Genomic DNA, 26,584 nt, shown 5'->3' with positions numbered 1-26,584 from the left:
AGAAAGCAATCAATGAACAACTAAGAAGCCACAACAAAGAATTGTTGCTTCTCCTCTCTCTCTCTTCCTGTCTGTTTGTCCCTATCTTCCCTCCCCTCTTTCTCTGTCACAAAAATAAAAATTTATATAAATAAGAAATTGAAAAATAAGAAACATCAAGTCAACCATAAACATGTAAAATAAAGATTTAATTTAAGGAATCCTACCTTAAGGAATGAATGCAGTCCAGTATTTTTATTTCCAAAGTGATAAATTGTTAAAATTTTGTATAGTTAACAGTAATTTATTATAAAGGACCTTTATAGGAATTAAATCTAATTATGTATTTTATATCATAAGTAGTGTCAAATATTCTAGGAATGTGGAACAGAAACTTACTAATTACAAAAAAGTAATAGCTATTTTGAATAGTTTAAATTAAAATATACTGGCACTATTTCAAGGTAATTAACATATTTCGCTTCACATTGCAAGTGTAAAAAAAAGTTAGTTATTATTTTTATAATTATTATGTTGTTATTACCTTAAGCTATTTCATTTTACCTTTAAGGAATAAGAATAAAAAACAACATCTGAGTTTGAAATAAAGATTTTGTGAGTAATTAAATGGTGTTAGTTATAAAGCATGCATGAAAACAGACAAAATAAATCATATTTTACTTTGAACACAAAATATTTTATATGTGTATGTGGTATGTTTACTAATATATTAATATATACATTTATAAGTATTTGACATAATTTCTATAATAACTAATCTAAATATATGAATAATCATTAGCTTCTCTTCAAATATATCAAACAATTAAATGTCATGATTAATAAATTAATATCTTACCATCATACAATCAGATATACCTTTATAAAAATACAAATTAAGGTTGACTAAAGAATCATTGTCTTACTGTAAATTGTAATTCTTAAAATTGACGATTTTCTTTAAGATAAAAATATATATTTTTTTAACAAAAAATATTAATCACAGATAACATTAGTTTATATTAAGACTGTATTGATTTTTACATTTTCTCTTGATGCGTGTAGGAAAAAATGCTGCAGTACAGCTTGCTCCTTTGATTTCCTGCTGCAATCACTTATCATAATTAGTGATATTAACATGTGGTAGAAAGCCATGTTTGTGGCATAGGTTATATAAGGCTATGGGTACTATTTCTGGGGGGTGATTTTTTTTTCCTGTTCACTAGCCTGCCTCTGCAAGAAGGAATTTCCCTTGCCTGTTTTCTCACTCATACTATGAGAATCCAATAAATGGGAATGTCTCAATGCTTTTCAGCTCTGTGGTTCTTCAGTGGTCTGCCCGAATCCAGTGTGAACCTTGTTGGCCTCGACTACCTGCTTTACACCTGGGATAGTCAGCAGGATTTAGTTTAAACCAGGATGGAGCCCCCAGTACCCTCGGAGGGTGGAATAGAAAGGTGGCATCCTTGAACATTTGGTTTTCTGTGGCTACCCTGTTGAGCAACTGTGGAGTGGATCTTTTATACCCACTCTGCAAGCAGAAACCAAAAGCTCTCTGCAAGAGGCTACCTGAGTCTGAGAGCTCCAATACAATCTGGACGCTGAGTGCCAGCAGTGGCAGGGGCTCCACTGTGAGCTGAAAGCTGAGCACTAACAGTGGCAGGTGCTGGAGGACACCAAACGGTTGCTAGAAGAGGAGCTGTATTTGTGTAAGCAGAGTGGCTCTGAGTTGGTGGTGGTAGTTGTTTCCTACTCCTCTGGCTCCTCTGAGGAGGTCAGGGACAGGGATGAAACTGCCCTTGGCAGACTCAAAGCCTGGCTAGTGGTCACTCAGAAGGTGAAAACTCAGCAGCAGAGGGTGACTTCGGGGCAGGCACAACCCACTCCACTACTTGTGGAGAACTTACACCCATACAGAGGTGATGAAGTTAGGGAAAAATTCAGACAGAAACCCACTGAGTCTCTGGCAGTTTGGTTGCTATGGTTATGAGACATAAGGGTGGATGGTATTGTGCTCTCCAGAGAAGAAATAGAGAAATTATCCATTATCACCATGCATACCTCCTTGAGACAGCATCTTCAGAACTGCCATGACAACCCAGAAAATAATAACCTATTAGAATGGGTGATGTCTGCCATTTGTACAGTCTGGCAGAATGTCAGAGACTTATCAGGGACAGTTAGTCAATGGCAGCCATATACTGAGTTGCAGCACACCCTCCGAGAACTGGGTATGAGGAATGCTGTTTTCAACCTGTAGCCCCGTGGGCCAGATGAGAAATTATTTATGGTAGGGATGAGGAACCTTATTTTTTGGAGCTTCCCATCTTCTCTTTTTGGGTCGTTGGTGGCTATCTTGGGCCCCTATGTGGGGCAACCCATCAACACTGTTACATGGATGGTAGCAGATTTGAGGGAGATAGAAGCAGTGTGACACTGTAAGGGCATGCAGGCTACTGCTCATGCTGTCCTTCTGACTAACAAGGGAAATGGGCCTGTAAAGATTACCCAAACACAGATGTGGGTAGATTTGATTATGGCCAGGGCAGATAAGGAGAAATTATATGGCAAATCTAATAAAGTCCTTTTACAGCTTTGGCAACAGTTTAAGCTGAAACAGAAGTTCCAGCCACTGAAAAAGCTGGGGAAACAAGCGACCCTCTCAGCTGCCAAGAAAATGATGGGAATTCATGTGACATGGTTGCAAGATTTCCTATTGGAGGCAACTGTCAAGAAAATAGTCGGTGACCACGCTGCAGGGCTGCAAGTTTAAAAGTTGGAAACAGTTGAGGAAGAAGAGGATCCTCAAGCCCTGTTTTTCAAATTTAAATAGGAAGAAGGCTGAGAGACAAGTCTAACAGGAATGGGCAGGGATCAGAGAGCCCATGTGGAATTGGCAACTTACTGGTCCTCTAATAATGTGCAGTAGGCATTGGTCTTAGTAGATACAGAATGTTCTCTCCTCTATGGAAACACAGAGTGGTTCCCTGGGACCCTGGTGGTCATGGACAGTTACAGGGGCCAAACTGTTCAAGTGAAACCAATAACTATTCCACTGGGAATAGAAAGACTATCTCCTAAGTCATACAAGGTATATGTATCCTTTATCCCTGAGTATATTTTGGGGACACATGTGGTTGAAATCCATAGCTGGGGAGTTCTGCCTGCAGATCCAGGTGGTGAAGGTAGTGTTGCAGGGACAAGCAGTACATCCCTCTTTGCAACTACTTGTTCCCTGGTGTGACTAACACAAAACAGTACTGCCTGCCAGGTGGTCATGAAGAAATCACGGGGACAATCTTCAAACTAGAAAAGGTGGGGATCATCTGGCCAACACACAGCCCTTACAATTCAGTGGTGTGGCCTATGTGCAACCCAAATAGAACCTAGTTAATGACAGTAGATTACAGAGAACTTAATAAATTTGTCCCACCAACCCTTTGCATGCAGCTGTTTCCTCCATGGCTGACTTGATGGATCGGTTAAGCCATGAGTTGGGGACATAGCAGTTTGTAGCAGATTTGGCTAACGCTTTTTTCTCTATTGATACAGCTGCAGAGAGCCAAGATCAATTTTCCTTCACTTGGGAAGAGTGACAGTAGACCTTTCCAGTATTACTACAGGGCTATTTGCATAGCCCCACCTTGTGTCATGGGCTGGTGGCTGCTGACCTGGCTAAATGGAAACAGGCAGAGATCATTCATATGTACCATTACATTGATGATATCATGATAACCAGTGATTCTCTTCCAGAATTTAAGCAAGCAGTCCTACCCCTGCTGTCCCATTTAGAAGCATGGGGCTGGGCAGTCAACGAGGACAAATTACAAGGACCTGGACTATCTGTCAAGTTATTGGGGGTTGTTTTGTTGGGTGAAAGGAAAGTAATCCCTGATGTTGTTATAGATAAGACCCAGGCACTTTGTGCTCACTACAGTAAAACAGTTAAAAGAATTCCTAGGTCTGTTGGGGTATTGGTGAGCATTTATACCCTATTTGGCTAAGTTACTGCACCCCCTATATAACTTTATTCAGGAGGGGATTTCCTGGGACTGGACTGAGCAGACACCAGGTGTTCTGGCAGCAGCTAAGAGAACTGTTAAGGAGGCACAGACTTTGAATGTGTTTGATCCCACCAAAACCTGTGAACTTGATGTTCCATGTGACCTCTCAAAGGTTTAGATGGGGCTTATAACAAAGGACAAAGCACTTATAGCAACCTATTGGGTTTTGGTCCCAATTATGGAAAGGTGCTGAGGTCTGTTACTCATTAGTGGAGAAAGAGTGGCAGCTGTGTATGCCACTTTCTTAGCCACCGAGAGTATCATAACCACAACTCTTGTAATGGTCAGGACAATAAACTCCATTGCAGGATGTAAGAGAGATTGGACAATAAAACCACATAATGGTATGGCCCAAACCTCCACCCTAGCCAAGTGGGGCGCATAGCTGATTCAATTCTGTGCTCTTCACACCACCGTTTTGAGGACAGAACTGCAAGAAGTCTTGGGTCCCATCACCTACGCAACCTTATAGTCAGGCACAGCTGTGGCTCAAGAGGCAGAACCTGAAGTCAGTCTCTACCAGAATGGCAAATGGTCATTCCTAATGGTGTCTGCTATATTGATGGCTCTAGCAGGGGCTAACCTTCCAGGTAGATAGCTATAATCTTCTGTTTGGTCACTGAGACTATTTGGATGGACAGAGGTATGGGCCAAAGCAGACAATGGGTGGAATTAAGTGCTGTATAGCTAGTTGCCTGTAATGAACCTTCACTTTTCGTGATTTGCACAGATATCTGGACTGTCTATCGTGCACTGACACTTTAGATAGCTACTTGGCATGTTAACCAGTGGATGGTAATGCACTGTTACCAGGTCAAGCCAGGTAGCAGGATTTATGGGAAGCAGAACACCAGAAACAGGTGACAATATATCATGTCACATGGCATGTCCCTCTAACCCAGCAGTTCTCAACTTGTGGGTCGCGACCCCGGCGGGGGTCGAACGACCAAAACACAGGGGTTGCCTAAAGCCATCGGATATAATAAATTTTCCAATGGCTTTAGGCAACCCCTGTGTTTTGGTCGTTCGACCCCTGCCGGGGTTGCGACCCACAGGTTGAGAACCGCTGCTCTAACCCATCCTGGGAATGTCATTTTGGCAAAGGCATGATAGTTGGAAACTGCACCTGCAAGTGATGTGGCACAATGGTTTCCCTGGTATCTGCTCCACACAGAGCAGAAAATGATATAGGCAAGGAACATACCTGTGTCCTATGCAGAAGTACTTACAACTTGTGACCAGGGTTCAGGGTGTTCTAAGGAGCACTCTTGGAGACAACTAGCATCATCTGGACAGATCCAGAGAAGTTGTGTTCCACTGACATGATGGCACTTAGCTTCATCGAATCCTTAACGAAATTAGACAGGTACCAGTATCATGTCTATCCTACTTGTAACCCAGACCAGAGGGCAGTCATAAAGGCTCTGGACTTCCTGCATGTTGCCTACATATGGCCACTGGTTCCTGAAAATGACAGTGGTGCCCATTTCACTGGTTTCGTGATGAAGCAATGGGATCAAGACCTGAGAAAGGACTGGAAGTACCACATTCCCTAACACTCACAGGCCTCTGGTATACTTGAGTTGTATAATGGACTCTTAAAACAAGAACTGCAACAACATAGGGGCACCAGCACCCTTGCTGGATGGATATGCTGCTTGTGGACTGTATTCCATATTTTGAATGAGAGACCCTGACTAGTGAGACCCTATAATGTGGAGGCCCTCCTATACCAGGTGGCTGCTCTAATCTAGTTGCAGATATGCACAAAGCACACTTTATTAAGCTAGGCTTTGGGCAGCAGGGAAACATGTTCCTGCCTGTTTCAATAGCCCTCCTCCTTAAAGGCCAACAGCTTTAGTGGATATGACCCTGAACTCTACAGAACCCCCACTTATGATGGGTGTCCTTGTTGGCACCATAGGGTTATTGGTTAGAAGTAGACCTCCATTTAACTTTTTGGGCAACTGGCACCTGGCCACTTAAGGTAGAATTGTATTATCTCTTGAGTGCTCAGGGAGACAGCATTATGAAGGGCATCTTTGTAATTTCCCTATGGCCTATAATGAGTTTTCCCATTTTGCTGCACATAGAACCAGAAGATCCTGGTTTACAGGCCAATAAGGTTTGGTATGCCTGCCTAGGGCAGCCTCTGGTACATGCTGTTGTGTTGTTTGTGAACAAAACTCTGGCCTGTATTCTACCAGAATGAAAGATTTGTCTCTCTTGGTACTGCTAACAATTCTCTCTTTTTGTGCATAGCTTGTTCCTTAGTAGTCTGCTGCTATAGCCTTTACTGTTTCTGTAGGATATGGATGCACAATATACCTCACTCCCCACACAGGGACCATCATGGAGATAACTATTGTGTAGATTGTGAGGCAAGCAACCCTAAAAGGGTGGAGTGTAAGGAAGAAGGCTGTAGTTAGGCTTGCTTTCTTGTTTTCTAGCTCTAATCACTTTGTATAATTAGTGATGTAAACAGGTAGCAGAAAGCCATTTTTGTGTGTGTAGCCTACATAAAGCTACATGTACCCTACCCAGGGTGATTTCTCCATTTGTTCGCCTGCTGTTGCAATAAGTTTTCCTCTGCCTGTTCACTTACTCTCCACTGCAAGAATCCAATAAATGAGGATAGTCCAATGCCTTTTGGCTCCATGGTTCTTCTATGGTCTGTTAGAATCTAGTGTGAACCTTCCTGGCCTCAATCACATACATTACAATGTGATTGTTTCTTTTTTTAGAAAAATAGTTTTTATCATGACAAAAAGACATTATATGATTTTTATGGGCCAAAATTTCTAATATATATTTGAGTTCTTTTATGCTTGTGTGGTATTACTCCAAAAATATCTTTGGGGAAGTCATGTGAACCTTTTTGCTATAGTTTCAGTAGCATAATACTCATAAAATAATTAATAATTTTAGGCTGAGTTTTATGCTATAGCTGTTTATTCTATAACTTGAAATGTATTTGTGCATTTACTTTAAAAATTAATACATATGCATGGAGGCTATATCTTTTTTAGATTGCAAATATAATCTTTCATATTTATAAAATTAATAATTTGACACTATGCACAAAGAATCACATGGGACAGATAAAGAACAAGAGAAAGTTTCTGGCCCTGGCCGGTTGGTTCAGTGGTCGAGTGTCGGCCTGGCGTGTAGGAGTCCCGGGTTCAATTCCTGGCCAGGGCACACAGGAGAAGCACCCATCTGCTTCTCCACCCCTCCCCCTCTCCTTCCTCTCTGTCTCTCTCTTCCCCTCCTGCAGCAAGGCTCCACTGGAGCAAAGTTTGCCCCTGCGCTGAAGATGGCTCTGTGGCCTCTGCCTCAGGCGTGAGAATGGCTCTGATTGAAGCAGAGTGACGCCCCAAGATGGGCAGAACATCGCCCCCTGGTAGGCATGCCGGGTGGATCCTGGTCGGGTGCATGAGGGAGTCTCTCTGACTGCCTGCCCGTTTCCAGCTTCGGAAAAATACAAAAAAAAAAAAAAGAGAGAGAGAGAGAGAGAAAGTTTCTGCTACTAAGGGGCTACTTTGAGTTATACGAAATATTTTGTCTTTTTATCTCCTCTTCAACAAAATAACTTCTCTTTGGATAATTATTTTTGATGAATACACACACATAAAAACATTGTAAATTCCATAGCTCAATGAATTTACCAGTTTTTCATTGGCTATTTGAAAGATTAGAACCAAATGTAGGACATGAGAGTAGGTCATTGTAGTACTTATCTCATAGCTATAATTTCTCTATTAATTATAAATTACATTCATCTGATGAAAATAGGACAGGGAATGTGGTATTTTATGAAAATTAAAAAAGGATGGAAGTGTTATTTTACCAGAAAAACATAATGAGATTGTCAGGATTTGGGGCAACCATCTCTTTAAAGTGTATTGTTTTGGTGGAATGGAAGTCATTAGAGACTATAGTTTAGGAAGGGCCATTACTGTGGCAATTCAATCCATCTAAGATGACTCATGGAAGAGGAAGATGAAGATACCTTCTTCAAAGTGATTTTGTAGCAATAAAAATGCTTCCTCTAACTATAAGTAGACACTAAATGAAGGAATGAAGCAAAAAACCTGAAGATGTAGGTATTTGTGTAAAAGGAAAATGAAATGATTAAAAGCAGCCAAGGCACATAGATAAAGAAAACAGACTGATGGTTGCCATAGAAAAAGCACTGGGGTACTGGGAGAAAAAAGTGAAGGGAATGAAAAGTACAGACTGATAATTGCAAAGTAGTCATTAAGATGCAAAGTACAGCATTTTGTAGTAACTATGTGTGTTGTGGTGTCATGTGGATACTGGAAATATTAGGAGAAACACTTTGTAAAGAATATAATTTTTAACTATTATGCTATAGACCCAAAACTAATACAAAATAATATTGAATGTAAATAGTAATTAAAAAATAAAAAATAATAATTAAAAAAAGAGTAGCTGAGTCAACTGTGAAGATATGTTTAAAAAAACAGTTCAGATGTGTACATTCTGGTTTATAGTAAGCTTTGTTGGCAATTTGGGAATCTAACAACCATGCAATAACTGGTTTTAAGGGAAATGAACTTTAATATGAAAGAATAAAGAGTCAATATAATTTTGCAAATTATGAATGCAATCTTCATTGAATTTTGGGAAAACTGAATGAATATCTATTATAAACTGAACATTGTGTGCAGTGTATTAGAGGTCAATAAACTTTTTTGGCAAAGAAGTAGATTATAGATGATGTCAGAGAAATGGCACCATGAGGAGTGCTACTGATAAATCTTCCCAAAATTTCAACAAGTTCTTCAACCAGAGACAGAAAAATCTATCCTTGGAGTGTCTGGAAGTTGCATACACTGAAAACAAAGGCATGATCGAGCAAAAAATTGACTAAATATATAATCAACCCTGTAGGAAATAAGATGGAGAAAGGAACACTCCGCCTTCCTCACTAACCTGAGCAAGGGCTGCTTTCACTTGAAACTGAGATAGAGGGCTAAGGGTGGGGAGGGAGCCAGGCTGCAGCATAGACGTCCAAGCTGAGGAAAGAGTGTGCCTGCAGCAACTAAGCCAACATGAGCTAATGCCCGCACCAGACCCCGGCAAAGACGGGTGAGCAGAAGCCACCATTAGCCCCGATATCCTGGTAAGTGAGTGTAGATAGTGTGCAAGAGGTTCCTCCTAGCACCCCAGGAGTGGGAGCCCATGTTCCTGGACATAGGGGCAGGGTCAGAGGCCTTTGCATGGGCTGTGACCAGAGTCTCAGTGTGGTCCCTGCACCCTGAACAGCGGCGCGCAGGGAGTGCATGAAAGCAAACTTCCCTACGCCCAAACTTTTCTGGGCAGGCGGGGAGCCACACCCAGCCATTCAAGCTAACATTCCCAGGAAGAAAAAATATGAAAGTCTTAGGGGGAGGGACACGCAAGCAGCTTGCAGTCTGTCTCTGGAGCAGATCTGCAGATACAATCGCTGAGATTAGCTTAACCCACAGTCTGCTCACCTCCAAACTGACCTACGTGGCTCTAACGGACAAGATCTCTCTCAATTCAGTGATCTAAGAAAAGAGGCATGATATTTTGAGTGCCTCTTGCTATGCACATAGAGGTGGGGGCAACTTCTGATTGGCAGAGCTTTCATACTCAGTGCTATACGTTAAAAAGAGGGACTTGGCAGCTTTTAAGACCTCCTGTTCTGGAGGCAGTGACTAGGGCATCTTCTTCCCAGCCAAAACAGGTTACAAAGTGCAAAAGCCTGGAGAGAGTGGTCCCACAGAGTGCTGAGGCATACTGGACATGCCTGGAGGCTCATAGAAAGGCACCGTGAGAGCAATTGGCTCCCAGCCCTGCCTGATTATGCTGGCAACTCTGACTGAGAGAGCCTTACCCAGAGCCCTGCACAGAGTGGGGATTTGCTAGCTATTTTGAGCCTCTTACCCTCCAGGCAGAGGCAATGGCAACCTCATAGCTGGATATCAGGCTGCTAATGCAGGAAGGAGAGACTAGAAGAGAGGCTCCAGGAAAACGGACTCTCTCTCATTGTCGGAGCCTGCAAATGCTAATGAGCCTTGACTACCAATGACACTGAAGCCTAATATATGACATCGCCATAGAGACTTATCAACTGCAAATCTCTACCTAAGCATGCCACAGGGGCAGAACCTGGGGTACAGAGTCACCGACCAGGAAGAGGAAGAGAAAAGAAAAAGGAAGAAGATAACCTCTCAAAATCAAGAAAAATCCACAGACTTTATAATTTTTCCATTTTTTTTTGTTTCTTTCATCTTCTTGTCTTATTTTTTTTTTCCTCTTCCACCTTGGTCTGTTTATTCTCTGCCTGTCTTATTCTTTCCCCTTCTTGAACTACACTACCCATAAGTGTTACATCTCCTATTTTCTTTCTTTTCTACTTCCTTTCTCTCTATGAGGGTTACACTCCAAAACCCTTAATTCTCTCTCTCTCTTTTTGTTCTTTTTTCTTCTTTTCCTTTTCCCCTTTTCTTTTTTCTCCCTTTCTATTAGTTTCTTCTTTTCTCCTTTACTTTTCCTCTCATTTAATCCTCAATCACAAATTATTTTATTTGGGACTCAAATTTTTTTTCTTTGTGGCAATTTGGGTGCTTTTGACTTCACTTGTTAACTTATTAGCATTCCCCCCAAACCTGGCTCTCCATTCTACCTAGTTTTTGCTCCACTTAATACAATAGTATTTTTTTCCTTTTTCCTGTTTCCCTCTTATCCTTCTCATTATATCTCTTAGTCAACCATCACTTACAAGCAAATCATTTTATTTTTGACCCAAATTTTTTCCTTTTTTGTATTTTGTGGATCCCTATCTCCTTTTGTTGCTGTGAAGAAAAAGGAACCCTCATTCACTGTTAGTGGGAATGTAAAGTAGTACAACCATTATGGAAGAAAGTATGGTGGTTCCTCAGAAAACTGAAAATAGATATACCCTGCAATCCCTCTACTGGGTATATACCCCAAAAACTCAGAAACATTGATACGTAAAGACACATGCAGCCCCATGTTCATTGCAGCATTGTTCACAGTGGCGAAGATGTGGAAACAACCAAAAAACCCTTCAATACAAGACTGAATAAAGAATATGTGGCACATATACACTATGGAATACTACTCAGTCATAAGAAATGATGACATTGGATCATTTACAACAAAATGTTGAGATCTTGATAACATTATATGGAGTGAAATAAGTAAATCAGAAAAAAACAAGAACTGCATGATTCCATACATAGGTGGGACATAAAAACAAGACTAAGAGACACGGATAAGAGTGTGGTGGTTACAGGGGGGAGGTGAGGAGGAGACAGAGGAAGAGGAGAAGGGGAGGGGGAGGGGCACAAAGACAACTAGATAGAAAGTGACGGAGGACAATCTGACTTTGGGCGATGGGTATGCAACATAATTGAATGACAAGATAACCTGGACATGTTTTCTTTGAACATATGTACCCTGATTTATTGATGTCACCACATTAAAATTAATAAAAATTTATAAAAAAAAGAAAAAAAAGAAGTAGGTTATAAATATTTGTGACAGTGTGGAAAGTATGGTCTCAGTAGCAGCAACTCAGCCTTGCTGTTGTAGTGTGAAAGGAACCATAAACAATATGTAAATAAATGTGGCTGTGTTCCATAAAATTTTATTTTTATTCATTGAAATTTGAATTTTCTCCTGACCTGTGGTGGCACAGTGGATAAAGCATTGACCTGTCATGCTGTGGTCGCTGATTTGAAACCTCTGGCTTGCCTGGTCAAGGCACATATGAAAGTTGATGCTTCATGCTCCTCCCTCATTCTGCCTCTCTCTCTCCCCCTATTCTCTAAAATAGATAAGCAAAAAAATAAATAAATTTGAATTTTCTATGACTTTCAGGTGTCACAAAATAACATTGTTCCTGATTCTCAAACATTTAAAAACATAGAAACCATTCTTAGTCATGGCCCCAATTTGCTTTATATAAAATCTAAATCTTGTTATCTATTTTCACTTCAAATTAAAAAAAAATGGATTAATTAAATCTGAAGAACTTAGTATATAAATAACATTGATAGTTCAGCTTTATGAACACAATTCCAAAATAGAAGAATTTATTAATTACTTTTTATTTATTTATTTTTACTGATTTTAATTTATTGTGTTTACTTAGATTCAAGTGTTCCACTGAATACATCCCCCACCTCTGTGTTCCCCTTAACATTCCCCTTGTCCCCCTCCCCCCAACACCCTCCCCCCTTCCCTCCAAGATTTGCTTTTCTGCTATCTATAATGCTGTGTTATGTATATATAATTTCATCAATCTCTTTCCCTTCTCTGATCCCATCCTTTCATCCCCTTTCCCTCTGTCCATTTTCCCTCTGGTCTCTTTGATCCTGCCTCTGCCTCTATTCAGTTCCTCGGTTCACATTGTTCATTGGATAGCTCAAATGAGTGAGGTCGTATGATACTTTTCTTTCTCTACTTTTCAACTGATGATATTATAATAGTGAGTGGGAGACAGCAGGTCTGAGCCTATTTCAGCTGCTAAGATAATTCCTTACAAATGATTCTTACTTCCTTGTATTTATGTCTTTAAGTGACCCTCTCCTATATTAAACAGAACTGACATGTGTAACCAATATGGCTTTACAGAAATAATGGTTTGTGACTAGTTACTCTAAGTCATAAAATATATTATGACTTTTTTTTTAAGTGAGAGGAGGCAATAGTGAGACAGACTCCCACATATGCTCTGACCAAGATCCACCCGGAAACCCCTGTCTGGGGTTGATAAGGTATCAACTGAGCTATTTTTAGAGCCTGAGGCTGATGCTGGGACTCACCAAGCTATCTTCAGAACCCAGGGTGATGCTAGAATCAACCAAGCCACTGGTTGCGAGAAAGAAAGTGAGAAAGAAGGGGGAGGAGGGGAGAGAAGCAGATGGTTGCTTCTCTTGTGTGCTCTGACTGGAATCAAACTTGAGATGTTTACACGCGGGGCCACCAGCATTCTATCCACTGAGCCACTAGCCAAGGCCATATAATGACTTCTGAGTTGGTCTTTCTTCAACCACTCACTCCGGTGGAATCCAGCCACCTTGCCATCGGAACACGCAAGCAGCACTATGAAGAAGTCCAGATTGGTAAGTAGAGTTGGGAATACTTTCAAAACAAAAGTAAATGAGCTACTAAGTGGCTCTCGGGTATAATATGTTTTATTTTCAACTATGATAAAAAGAGAGGGGAAAAACACAACTTTGCCTTAAAAATGAGAAAACAATCTTCAGACATTTATGTTTGAGAAAAATAAATTAGCAAAGGTCAATTTTTAGTACATAAAACTAGGAGGTGGCTTTATATGAGAAAAATATTATATCAAAAATCAAAAGGGCCTGACCTGTGGTGGCGCAGTGGATAAAGCGTCAACCAGGAACACTGAGGTCGCCAGTTTGAAACTCCTGGCTTGCCTGGTCAAGGCACATATGGGATTTGATGCTTCCTGTTCCTCTCCCTTTTCTCTTTCTCTCTCTCGCTCTCTGTCTTTCTCTCTCATTCTCACTCTCTCTCCTCTGTAAAATGAATAAATAAACAAATAATTTAAAAAAAATTTAAAAAGATCAAAAGGGCCTGATCAGGCAGTGGTGCAGTGCACAAAGCATCGAACCGGGATTGGGATGTGGAGGACCGAGGTTTGAAACCCCGAGGTCGCCAGCTTGAGTGCGGGCTCATCTTGGTTTGAGCAAGGCTCAGCAGCTTGAGCCCAACGTCACTGGCTTGAGGAAGGGATCACTCGGTCTGCTGTGGCCCCCTGGTCAAGGCACATATGAGAAAGCAATCACTGAACAACTAAGGTGCTGCAACAAAGAATTGATGCTTTTCATCTCTCTACCTTCCTGTCTATCTGTCCCTATCTGTTCCTCTCTATGTCTTTCTCTCTGTCCCTGTTACACACACACAAAAGATCAAGAGGTCTTCATTATAATTATAATTTTGTCACAAACTTTGACCAGTTTTTTTTAAATTATGAGCCCTTAGTTTTCTACGTTACAAATGTATGTTTAAAATAAGTGGGCTCCAGCAGCCTCATAAATTCATGTGTAGACTTCCTGCTTATCTTAATCCATAACTGATTTAAGTGTCATCTATTTGTCCAAACAAAGTGGACAAACAAATATTTGAAAAAGATATTATCAGAATGTTTTAGTATTTTAAAGTAATAAATTCACTACTCCAAAAATTACTGAGGATTTAGCTAAACACTCTCCCATTTAACAATAACTTCTCATTCTTTTTCAGTGAATTGCAATCCTTCCCTTTTCAATTTTCAAAGGTACTACCTTGTCTTAACTTTGCAGATTAGATTTGATTTTTTAATGACAAAAATGGTATGACATAAGATCTGAATCGATTCTTTTTTTTTTTACAGAGACAGAGAGAGAGAGTCAGAGAGAGGGATAGACAGAGACAGACAGACAGGAACGGAGAGATGAGAAGCATCAATCATTAGTTTTTTGTTGCGCATTGCAACACCTTAGTTGTTCATTGATTGCTTTCTCATATATGCCTTGACTGCGGGCCTTCAGCAGACCGAGTAACCCCTTGCTTGAGGCAGCGACCCTGGGTCCAAGCTGGTGAGCTTTATACTCAAACCAGATGAGCCCACGCTCAAGCTGGTGACCTCAGGGTCTCGAACCTGGGTCCTCAGCATCCCAGTTCGACGCTCTATCCACTGCACCACCGCCTGGTCAGGCCAATTCATTTTTTAAAATTATGATTATTTTTATGATACTGTAGAAATTTGCAGTCTCACTTACCCAACTTTATTTTACAAGCACTTAATGGAAGCTAACATTACCAAAAATATGGGGATGATCTCAACACCTACTACACATCACAATACACATTTATTCTCTTTCCTTACCCTTCTACAGGTTTGGAAACCAAATGATTTTAAGTAAGAATTCAAATATCATGACTGACTCAAGACACTTAAATACAGAAACAAAGAGGATAATATTCCTGAGTATCAACAATTGTGGTGACATGGCTGACATAGAAGATATGATATTATGACAAGTTTTAAATCTTCAAAATGTCTGGTCTCAGATAACTATTAGAAAAGAGGCCCTGACCGGTTGGCTCAGCGGTGGAGTGTCGGCCTGGCATGCGGGGGACCCGGGTTCAATTCCTGGCCAGGGCACATAGGAGAAGCGCCCATTTGCTTCTCCAACCCCCTCTTCCTCTCTGTCTCTCTCTTCCCCTCCCGCAGCCAAGGCTCCATCGGAGCAAAGATGGCCCGGGCGCTGGGGATGGCTCCTTGGCCTCTGCCCCAGGCGCTAGAGTGGCTCTGGTCGCGGCAGAGCAACACCCCGGAGGGGCAGAGCATCACCCCCTGGTGGGAAGAGCGTTGCCCCTGGTGGGCGTGCTGGGTGGATCCCAGTCGGGCGCATGCGGGAGTCTGTTTGACTGTCTCTCCCCGTTTCCAGCTTCAGAAAAATACAAAAAAAAAAAAAAAGATATGTCAACATTGTCTCCTAAAGGCTCTTAAAGAAGGGGGAGAGGCAGTTTTCAGATAAGTTTTACCTTCTTTGCTCTATCACTGGCATCAGTCCTTCCAGAGAACTATAGTTAAACTATAATTAACTATTAACTAACTGTTGCCCCTTGTAAACTCTTCTTGTTTTTTTTTTTCTTCCTCAGAAAGGAAGGATGAAGGGGCTTGACTCTTCCTTTTAAAATACTAATGTTGTTAACAATTTTTGTAATTCCTTGGTGCCTTATCACAGATATACTTACAAATTTTCCTAACTAATAGAGACACACTTCATGATTTGTTGTAGATTCTATAGAAACTCACTCTTAATACCTTTTGGGCAGTTAGTTAGAGAGTCCTTCCTGTCCACATTCTAAGGCAAATACCTCCATTATTAACCACCAAAGAAAAAAAGTGTAGTGCTTTACTTATTTCAACGACTTCTTACTTTAAGATTTCAACTAAAACTCAAAGTGAGATGTTCTCCTCTAGAAAGTTTAATGATAAACAACATATCCTTACTATGTTTCTTTTGCCTTAGTGTTTTCAATTTTGGAGATAGCATTTAAATTAATAATTGTTTCCTTCAACATTAGGTCAAGCAAACTTAACCAGGGTCTTTTGTAGTATGACTTCTCAAAACTTTTAATATGTTAATGTAAATTTTAAGTGTCCTAGAAAAGAGTGTAGTATAAATTATTTACCAAATATATCTGACCACACAGACCTTTTAATAAAAACAAACAAACAAACACCAAACCTGGCTTAGTTCACACATCGAAGCTAAGGGAAGACTAAATTACATTTGGTAACACTCAGCTTACTTAAATGGTCTGAACCATCCTTATTACTTCAAACTTTAAAAGTTTTCTGATTTTACTGAAGCTTCAAAAAAATGATGATCCCAAACTCTTTTATTTGTTTTACTATAATTTAGAAATGTTCTCTGGCCGCCTGAGCTAGGTGTCATTGATATGAAATTTTCCACTAATGATTTGTATACCCTGTCTGAAGAACTGACTGTTTCTGAAGATCAAACTAATCTGAGGAATGGTTCAAACACAGCTGTCAAGATTTTGCATTGCAATTGAAACTTCAAAATTAGCATCAGATAATTAGATAATCATTTCCTTTGAATCAGCTATAAATAAAAGGACACATTTGGTATTAATGGGAGCTGCAGTACCACAGTCACATAGCTTGTTCTCTCCGCACAAACTTCCCCAGGCTTTTATAAAAAGGTTTTTGTTTTTTATTGTATGACAGTTTCTGTTTGTCTAGGTTAATGTCAAAAGAGTTACCCAAAGAAAATCACCTTTATATTTTCTAATAGCCAATACTATGTTTACGTATAATATTTGTAAATTATATCAAGATTAAATTAGATGTTTTTATATGATCTTTGATTTGGAACTCATTTCCTTAGCCATTGGTCTTGACTGTACTAAAACTTTCTGAGAACTGATTTAGAGCCTGAATCTAAACAAAAACTTGAGGAGTGTTTAATGTTTGTAACCCAGTCTTCTCTTTCTTTCCACTTTTCCACACAAAGTGACATTTTGCCCACTTTTCTTTCTTTGGATATTATTTAAAGCTCTCTGTCTAGGAAAAACATCTCAGATATTGAATCTTTATAAATAGATGTCAAAAAATGATGGAATGATGAGAGTTGGAATGTGTGAGCTTTCTTTTTTTTTTTTTTTTTTTTTTTCTATTTCAGTTATTTTATTTTTTTTTTAAATAAATTTTTATTAATGGTAATGGGATGACATTAATAAATCAGGGTACATATATTCAAAGAAAACATGTCTAGGTTATTTTGTCATTAAATTATGTTGCATACCCCTCGCCCAAAGTCAGATTGTCCTTTGCCACCCTCCATCTAGTTCTCTGTGCCCCTCCCCCTCCCCCCAACCCTCCCCCTGTCCCCCCTCCCCCCACCCCTGGTAACCACCACACTCTTGTCCATGTCTCTTAGTCTCATTTTTATGTTCCACCAATGTATGGAATCATGTAGTTCTTGTTTTTTCTGATTTACTTATTTCACTCCTTATAATGTTGTCAAGATCCCACCATTTTGCTGTAAATGATCTGATGTCATCGTTTCTTATGGCTGAGTAGTATTCCATAGTGTATATGTGCCACATCTTCTTTATCCAGTCTTCTATTGAAGGACTTTTTGGTTGTTTCCATGTCTTGGCCACTGTGAACAGTGCTGCAATGAACATGGGGCTACATGTGTCTTCACGTATCAATGTTTCTGAGGTTTTGGGGTATATACCCAGTAGAGGGATTGCTGGGTCATAAGGTAGTTCTATTTGCAGTTTTTTGAGGAACCACCATACTTTCCTCCATAATGGTTGTACTACTTTACAGTCCCACCAACAGTGAATGAGGGTTCCTTTTTCTCCACAGCCTCTCCAACATTTGCTATTACCCGTCTTGTTGATCATAGCTAATCTAACAGGGGTGAGGTGGTATCTCATTGTAGTTTTGATTTGCATTTCCCTAATAACTAATGAAGCTGAGCATTTTTTCATATATCTGTTGGCCATTTGTATCTCTTCCTGGGAGAAGTGTCTATTCATGTCTTCTTCCCATTTTTTTATTGGATTGTTTGTTTGTTTGTTGTTGAGTTTTATGAGTTCTTTGTAAATTTTGGAAATTAGGCCCTTATCTGAGCTGTTGTTTGAAAATATCATTTCCCATTTAGTTGGCTGTCTGTTTATTTTGATATCAGTTTCTCTTGCTGAGCAAAAACTTTTTATTCTGATGTAGTCCCATTCATTTATCTTTGCCTTCACTTCTCTTGCCATTGGAGTCAAGTTCATAAAATGTTCTTTAAAACCCAGGTCCATGAGTTTAGTACCTATGTCTTCTTCTATGTACTTTATTGTTTCAGATCTTATATTTAGGTCTTTGATCCATTTTGAATTAATTTTAGTACACGGGGACAGGCTGTAGTCGAGTTTCATTCTTTTGCATGTGGCTTTCCAGTTTTCCCAACACCATTTGTTGAAGAGGCTTTCTTTTCTCCATTGTGTGTTGTTGGCCCCTTTATCAAAGATTATTTGACCATATATATGTGGTTTTATTTCTGGGCTTTCTATTCTGTTCCATTGGTCTGAGTGTCTATTTTTCTGCCAATACCATGCTGTTTTGATTATTGTGGCCCTATAATATAGTTTAAAGTCAGGTATTGTAATGCCCCCAGCTTCATTCTTTTTCCTTAGGATTGTTTTGGCTATTCGGGGTTTTTTATAGTTCCATATAAATCTGATGATTTTTTGTTCCATTTCTTTAAAAAATCTCATAGGGATTTTGATGGGAATTGCATTAAATTTGTATATTGCTTTGGGTAATATGGCCATTTTGATTATATTTATTCTTCCTATCCAAGAACAAGGAATATTTTTCCATCTCATTGTATCTTTTTCGATTTCCCTTAACAATGCTTTGTAATTTTCATTATATAGGTCCTTTACATTTTTTGTTATGTTTATTCCTAGGTATTTTATTTTTTTTGTTGCAATCGTGAAGGGGATTATTTTTTTGAGTTCGTTTTCTAATATTTCATTGTTGGCATAGAGAAAGGCTATGGACTTCTGTATGTTAATTTTGTATCCTGCGACCTTACTGTATTGGTTTATTGTTTCTAATAATCTTTTTGTGGAGTCCTTCGGGTTTTCGATGTATAGGATCATATCATCAGCAAAAAGTGATACCTTTACTTCTTCTTTTCCAATATGGATGCCTTTTATTTCTTTGTCTTGTCTGATTGCTCTGGCCAGAACTTCTAGCACCACGTTAAATAAGAGTGGAGAGAGTGGACAACCCTGTCTTGTTCCTGATTTAAGGTAGAAAGTCCTCAGTTTTATGCCGTTTAAAATGATGTTGGCTGATGGTTTATCATATATGGCCTTTATCATGTTGAGATATTTTCCTTCTATACCCATTTTGTTGAGAGTCGTAAACATAAAATTGTGTTGTATTTTATCAAAAGCCTTTTCTGCATCTATTGATAAGATCATGTGGTTTTTGTTCTTTGTTTTGTTGATATGGTGTATTACGTTAACCGTTTTGCGTATGTTGAACCATCCTTGAGATTCTGGGATGAATCCCACTTGATCATGATGTATTATTTTTTTAATATGTTGTTGTATTCGGTTTGCCAGTATTTTGTTTAGAATTTTAGCATCTGTATTCATTAGAGATATTGGTCTGTAGTTTTCTTTCTTTGTGCCATCCTTGCCAGGTTTTGGTATGAGGGTTATGTTGGCCTCATAAAATGTGTTTGGAAGTATTGCTTCTTCTTCAATTTTTTGGAAGACTTTGAGTAGAATAGGAACCAAGTCTTCTTTGAATGTTTGATAGAATTCACTAGTATAACCGTCTGGGCCTGGACTTTTATTTTTGGGGAGGTTTTTAATAGTTTTTTCTATTTCCTCCCTGCTGATTGGTCTGTTTAGGCTTTCTGCTTCTTCATGACTCAGTCTAGGAAGGTTGTATTGTTCTAGGAATTTATCCATTTCTTCTAGATTGTTGTATTTGGTGGCATATAATTTTTCATAGTATTCTACAATAATTCTTTGTATATCTATGATGTCTGTGGTGATCTCTCCTCTTTCATTTTGGATTTTATTTATTTGAGTCCTGTGCCTTTTTTCCTTGGTGAGTCTTGCTAAGGGTTTGTCAATTTTGTTGATCTTTTCAAAGAACCAGCTCCTTGTTTTATTGATTTTTTCTATAGTTTTTCTGTTCTCTATTTCATTTATTTCTGCTCTGATTTTTATTATCTCCTTTCTTCGGCTGGTTTTGGGTTGTTTTTGTTCTTCTTTTTCTAGTTCCTTAAGGTGTGAAGTTAAGTGGTTTATTTCGGCTCTCTCTTGTTTGTTCATATAGGCCTGAAGTGATATGAACTTTCCTCTTATTACTGCTTTTGCTGCATCCCAGAGATTCTGATATGTCGTATTTTCATTTTCATTTGTCTGTATGTATCTTTTGATCTCTGCGCTTATTTCTTCTTTGACCCATTCATTTTTTAGAAGTATGTTGTTTAGTTTCCACATTTTTGTGGGTTTTTCCCCCTCTTTTTTACAGTTGAATTCTAGTTTCAAGGCTTTATGATCAGAAAATATGCTTGGTACAATTTCAATTTTTCTAAATTTGCTGATATTGTCTTTGTGGCCCAACATATGGTCAATTCTTGAGAATGTTCCATGTACACTAGAGAAAAATGTATACTCTGTCGCTTTGGGATGAAGTGTCCTGTAGATGTCTATCATATCCAGGTGTTCTAGTATTTCGTTCAAGGCCACTATATCTTTATTGATTCTCTGTTTGGATGACCGATCTAGAGCCGTCAGCGGAGTATTGAGGTCTCCAAGTATGATTGTATTTTTGTTAGTTTTTGTTTTAAGGTCAATAAGTAGCTGTCTTATATATTTTGGTGCTCCTTGGTTTGGTGCATATATATTAAGGATTGTTATGTCTTCTTGATTCAGTGTCCCCTTAATCATTATGAAGTGACCATTTTTGTCTTTGAGTACTTTTTCTGTCTTGTAGTCAGCATTATCAGATATGAGTATTGCTACACCTGCTTTTTTTTGGGTGTTGTTTGCTTGGAGTATTGTTTTCCAGCCTTTTACTTTGAATTTGTTTTTATCCTTGTTGCTTAGATGTGTTTCTTGTAGGCAGCATATAGTTGGATTTTCTTTTTTAATCCATTCTGCTACTCTGTGTCTTTTTATTGGTAAGTTTAATCCATTTACATTTAGTGTAATTATTGACACTTGTGGGTTCCCTACTGCCATTTTATAAATTGCTTTCTGTTAGTTTTGTATCTAGTTTGATTCTTCTCTTTTGTTTTTCTATCATTTGTTTCTGTTTGTTTGTGTTCCATACTTCTTTCCTCTGTTGCTACCTTTTTTAAGTCATGTGTTTTTGTGGTGGTTTTTTCTAGGGTGGTTACCATTAAGTAATGAAAAGGGTACCTACCATATTCATTGTAGTACCCTATCTTATAAGTATTTCTGCACTTCATCGTCCTTTGCTACTGTTAATCTCCATTCTCTCCCCCCTTTTTTTTCCTTTGTTGTCACAGTTTAAGTTTGGTTTTATTGTGTTCTTGGTGGAGCTGTTACTTGTGGTGTTGTTTTCTTTTGTTCTTTGAATCTGGTTGGAAAACCCCCTTTAGTATTTCCTGGAGTGGGGGCTTTCTGGTGATAAATTCTCTCATCTTTTCTGTATTTGTGAATGTTTTTATATCTCCTTCATACTTGAAGGATAGCTTTGATGGGTATAGTATTCTTGGCTGAAAGTTCCTCTCTTTCAGGGCTTTAAATATTGGGGTCCACTCTCTTCTAGCTTGTAGAGTTTCTGCTGAGAAATCTGATGATAATCTAATAGGCCTTCCTTTATATGTTGTACTCTTCTTTTCCCTGGCTGCCTTGAGAATTTTTTCTTTGTCATTGGTTTGTGTCATCTTTATTATGATGTGCCTTGGAGTGGGTTTGTTGGGGTTAAGAAAACTCGGTGTTCTGTTTGCTTCTTGAATTTGAGGCTTTAGTTCTTTCCACAGGCTTGGGAAGTTCTCGTCTATTATTTGTTTGAGTATATTCTCCATTCCATTTTCTTTCTCTTCTCCCTCTGATATACCTATTATTCTTATGTTATTCTTTCTGATGGAGTCAGATAATTCCTGTAGGGCTTTCTCGTTTTTTATTATTTTTGAGTCTCTTTCTTCTTCTCTCTGTTGTGCCTCAAGTTGTTTGTCTTCTATTTCACTAATCCTATCTTCAATCTGGGTTGTTCTGCTAGCTAAGCTTGTTACCTTGTTTTTCAGCTCGTGAATTGAGTTTTTCATTTCTGTTTGATTTGTTTTTATAGTTTCAATTTCCTTGGTAATATATTCTTTGTGTTCATTGAGTTGTTTTCTGATCTCCCTATATTGCCTTTCCGTGTTTTCTTGTATATCTCTGAGTATTTTTTAAGATTTCTATTTTAAATTCTCTGTCATTTAGCTCCAAGGCTTCCAATATGTTAAGTCTTTTCTCCATAGATTTTTCCACATCTATTTGTGTTACCTCTCTTTCTTTTGTATCCATAATATTCGATTTCCTCTTTCTTATTGGCATCTGGGGGTGGTCTTGTTGATAGCACTAATTAGAATTAATAAAGAGTAAAAAGTAAAAAACAAAAAAACAAAAAAACAAAAAAAACAAAAACAAAAACAAAAAAACAAAAAACAAAAAACAAAAACAAAAAACAAAGGGTAAAACACCCCACAAAAAAAAGCAGTAATAATTTATTATTTCCCCCTTTTTTTTTCTTTGTTCTCCTTCCCTCCTCTCCCCTCCTCAGGGAAATATCGTGCCTATAATGGAGGGCCTGGTTTGTGGTGTAGAGTTCAAGGGGGCAAAAAATAAAAAAATAAATAAAAAAAAAAAAAAAAAAAGGAAGAAAATCTTAGACAAGCATAAGTTGATCTGCCTGCGGGTGACGGTCAACCAAGAGATATAATGAGAGGGACAAGAGGGAACCAGAAAAAAGGACAAAAAAAGGAATAATCAAGAAGAAAAAATAAAAATAATAAGTAAAAATACGTTGTATTAAGTGGAGCAAAGACCAAATACAATGGAGACCTTGGGTTGGGAGGACCCAAAATGCCACAAAAACAAACCAACCAGAAAAAAACAAAAACAAAACCGAAAAAGAAAAACAAAGCCAAAAAAAACCTTGAGTCCCAAATTAACTAATTTGTTCGTGATTGAGGATTAAATGGGAGGAAAGTAAAACGAGAAAAGAAAAAACAAATAGAAAGGAAAAAATAAGAAAAAGAGAAAAACGAAGGAAGAAATAAAAAAGGAAGAGAAAAAAACAAAATAAGGCAAAAAAAAACAAAAGAGGAGAGAGTGAGAATTAAGTGTACTGGAGTATAACCCCAAAGGAGGGTGAGGATGAAGAAGAGAAATAAAATGTAACACTTATGGGTAGTGTAGTTCAAGAAAAGGGAAGCATAAGATGGGCAGAGAATAGAAGGACTGAGGTGGAGGAAATAAAGGCAATAAGATAGAAGGAACAAACAACAACAACAAAAAAAAAAAAAACAAAAAAAAACAAACAGTGGAACAAGCTGCAAAGTCTGTGGATTTTTCCTGATTTTGAGATGTCAACCTCTTCCTCCTTCTCCTCTCTCCCTCTTCCTGGTCGGCGACTCTGCACCCCAGGCCCTGCCCCTGCGCCACACCCAGGCAGGGACTTGCAATTGATGGGGTTCTACGGCAATGTCACACAATTGGCTTTAGTCTTGCTGGTAGTCAAGGCCTGCCGGCGTCTGCAGGGTCTACCGACGAGAGAGTTCGCCTTCGTGGATTCTCTCGCCCAGTCCCCCCTTCCCGAACCAGCAGCCTGGCGATCCAGCCACAAGGCTGCCACTGCTTCTGTCTGGGGAGTAAGAGGCTCAAAGAGCTGGGAAATCCCCACTCTATCCCCACTCAGTGCAAGGCTCTGGGAAGGGCTCTGACAGGCAGGGCCTCCAGTGTAATCAGGCGGGGGTGGGAGTCAATTGTTGTCAAGGTGATTGTTCAGCGCCTAGCATTCCGTTGGACCTCTCAACCCAGGCTTTCCACACTTTGTAGCCTGTTTTGGCCGGTAAGAAGAGGGACTAGTCTCTGCTTGCGACTAGTGTGCTATAGATCTTATTATCTGCCAAGTCCTTCTTGTTAGCGTTTATCCCTGAATATGGAGGCTCAATCAATCAGAAGTTGCCCCCGCCCCTTTAGCGAGAGGCACCAAAAAATATCAAGCCTCTTGTCTTGGGTCGGTGAACTGAGAGAGATCTTATCAATTAGAACCGAGGGTGCGCAGATTTCACGGGTTAAGTTAATTTTAGTAATTGGGTCGCAGCTGTGCTCCCGAAGGTATTTCAGGCTGCCTGCGCGCGCCCCTCCCCCAATGCTTGATTGTTAGCTTGAATGGCTGGGTGAGGTGCCCCGCCCGCGGAGAGAATCTCCCAAGTAGGGAATACCGCCCTGGGGCCTCTCCCGCTCCCCGTGCGCGGGCCGCTGGGAACGTTAGCGGTGCTCGGTCTGCAATGCTCGGTCTGCAACCAGACCGGGAGCGCGCCAGCAGCTGCTCGCCGCTCGTTCTGCAACCGACCCAGGCCGGCGGCGGCAGCGGCGGCTGGCGGCGGCGGCTGGCGGCGGCGGCTGGCGGCGGCAGCTTCCGAGTGCGGGATGACTTACCACCGGCGCACTTTCTCGCGGCTTGAGTGAACGTCCCTGGGGTAGCTTCCTCCACACCCTCGTCTCTCAGATTCGAGTGATAACAGTCCTATTGCTTTCAGTTTGCTCCGAAGATAAATTTTCCTGTTTCTAGTTGATAAATTTGTTGTGATTTTGGGGAGATCTGTCGGACGCGCTGCTCACGGCGCCATTTCCGTGACGTCACCTGTGTGAGCTTTCTTAAAAATAACTGAGGGTTTTAGCCTCAGAATAATTTCACATGTCAATGTTTTGACTTACGAAATCCAGGAGGAATAAGCTGTGAAGAGTTGTAGAGTTAGGGTAAACAATTAGAAGCAGAGAAGCGTCCTAGGGTGAAAGCCCTGACCAAAGGAGAGTCCAGGGCCTCTCTGACACATGCTGAAAACAGCAAAACAGCAGCATAAGATTCAGCAGCAGAAATGTTTAGACTCAGAACAGACATTAAAAGTCAGCAAGTTCCTTGTTCTTTACTTCACCCCCTGAAAACTTCTGCTGTCTGCTTCCTTCCTTGAGTTATTTGTACTGGCTAATAAATATCTGAGTAAGGTTGGGGATGGGGCTTCAGTCTTTTGGTCTGCTGACCAGGGTTGTTGCCTCTCCTTAGCCCCTCAGATTATCTGGTCTCCAAGCAGTTTCTTGTCACTGCAACAGATTCCTTTCACAAATTTTCTAAGAAAGTCATTATAAAAGGCAAATCTGAATAAACTGACGAAATTCTCTCAATTCATGAAGATGCAAGGTAGAGGCAGGGACTGTTGCGGTTCTTTGGTAATGAGAAAAATCTTAAGTCACCTACAGAAACTAGACACTCTTGTTTTAAATGAGTAATGGAAGCTCAGAATCCAAGCCAATTATCCTTTCTGCTGCATTAAACACAAAACTCTAGCCTTGGCCAGTTGGCTCAGTGGTATAGCATCGGCCTGGCAGGTGGAAGTCCCAGATTCTATTCCCAGTCAGGGCACACACAGGAGAAGCGCCCATCAGCTTCTCCAACCTTCCCCCTCTTCTTTCTCTCTGTCACTCTCTTCCCCTCCTGCAGCCAAGGCTCCATCAGAGCAAAGTTGGCCAGGGTGTTGAGGATGGCTCCATGGCTTCTGCCTCAGGGGCTAGAATGGTTCCAGTTTCAATGGAGCAATAGCTCAGAAGGGCAGAGCATTGCTCCCTAGTGGGCTTGCTGAGTGGATCCCGGTCAAGCGCATGCAGGAGTCTGTCTTTCTGCCTCCCTGCTTCTCACTTCAGAAAACAAAAACAAAAAAAAACCCACTCTAGTTATCACCAAGACATATTTATAATGTCATAGTTTGAAAATATAATTTAAATAAGTGACTAATAATTACACACCCACACACACTCCCATACACTGTGATATTTATAATAAGGAAGAGCAAGGACTGTGGAGTCAGACAAGCGTGAGTTCAAGTTCCAGCTCTCCAGTTACCAGCGATGGGAATTTAGGCAAATTATTTCATCTTAATGAATCTAGTATTTATTTTTTTAATCTAAAAAATAATGATAATAATAACACCCAAAATTGTTAAAGTACATTGTGAAGAATAAGTTGAATAATGCATATGATGTGTTCAGCATAGTATCTGGCACATAGTTAAAATTCACCGAGTGTTATTGCGGTTTTGATTCATGATGTTCTCTGAGACTGATTTGGTTACTAATATAGTTATTCATTTGCAGGTGCTATCTATTCAGATGTTATCTTTAATTATATCCCAAATAAATAAACA

Source organism: Saccopteryx leptura, chromosome X (genome assembly GCF_036850995.1).
Source record: "Saccopteryx leptura isolate mSacLep1 chromosome X, mSacLep1_pri_phased_curated, whole genome shotgun sequence".
Taxonomy (NCBI): domain Eukaryota; kingdom Metazoa; phylum Chordata; class Mammalia; order Chiroptera; family Emballonuridae; genus Saccopteryx; species Saccopteryx leptura.
The sequence above is the reverse complement of the archived record's forward strand: the minus strand, read 5'-3'. Positions refer to the sequence as shown.